The sequence below is a fragment of the Arachis duranensis genome, chromosome 9, assembly GCF_000817695.3.
Source record: "Arachis duranensis cultivar V14167 chromosome 9, aradu.V14167.gnm2.J7QH, whole genome shotgun sequence".
In the NCBI taxonomy this organism is placed as follows: domain Eukaryota; kingdom Viridiplantae; phylum Streptophyta; class Magnoliopsida; order Fabales; family Fabaceae; genus Arachis; species Arachis duranensis.
The window spans coordinates 80,321,684-80,322,648 of NC_029780.3; positions in this window are offsets into that span (position 1 = coordinate 80,321,684).

Below are 965 nucleotides of genomic sequence, written 5' to 3' on the forward strand. Positions count from 1 at the left end.
CTGTAATCAATGCAGACTCCCCAAGCATTCTGAACTCTAGTTGCTATGAGCTCTCTATGCTCATTTTTCACTGTAGTGACTCCGGACTTCTTGGGCACCACTTGCACTGGGCTTACCCATTCACTATTTGAAATGGGATATATGATACCGGCCTCCAATAGTCTGGTCACTTCCTTTTTGACAACTTCCAAGATGGTAGGATTCAATCTTCTTTGTGGTTGACAGACAGGTCTTGCTCCCTCTTCTAAAAATATTCTGTGCTCGCATATTTGAGGGTTGATTCCCACTATGTCTGCCAAACTCCACCCTATTGCCTTCTTATGCTTCCTCAACACATCAAGTAGCTATTCTTCTTGTTGAGAAGTCAGTTCTCTTGCAATAATAACCGGAAGCTTCTGCTCATCCTCAAGGTAAGCATATTTGAGATGTGGAGGGAGAGGTCTCAATTCTAACTTTTGATCATGGACAGGCTCTGGGTTATCCGGGGCTTGTGAAAATGGCAAAGTGTCCTCATTGTCAGTTAAGAAGGTCCCCACACTTGGACTTGTCCAGTGTGCCTCTCTTCAAACTCTTCCTTTTGAACTTCACCCACACTTTCGTCTATGACATCACACTGGAAGATAGAACGATCTTCTGGGGGGTTGTCAATGACTCCATTCAGATTGAAGATTACTATGCGGCCATCTATTTCAAAGGAGTATGTCCCTGAAAAAGCATCCAATTTGAATTTTGATGTCTTCATGAATGGTCTTCCAAGTAGGATTGATGATGGCTTATCTGAATCATTATGGGGCATCTCCAAGATATAAAAATCAGTGGGAAATGTGAGCCCTTTAATGTTCACCAAAACATCTTCAGCAACTCCAGCAACTGTAATAATGCTTTTATCTGCTAACACAAAACGAGCTGCCGACCTTTTTAAGGGAGGGAGCCTTAAAACATCATATATAGACAAAGGCATTATA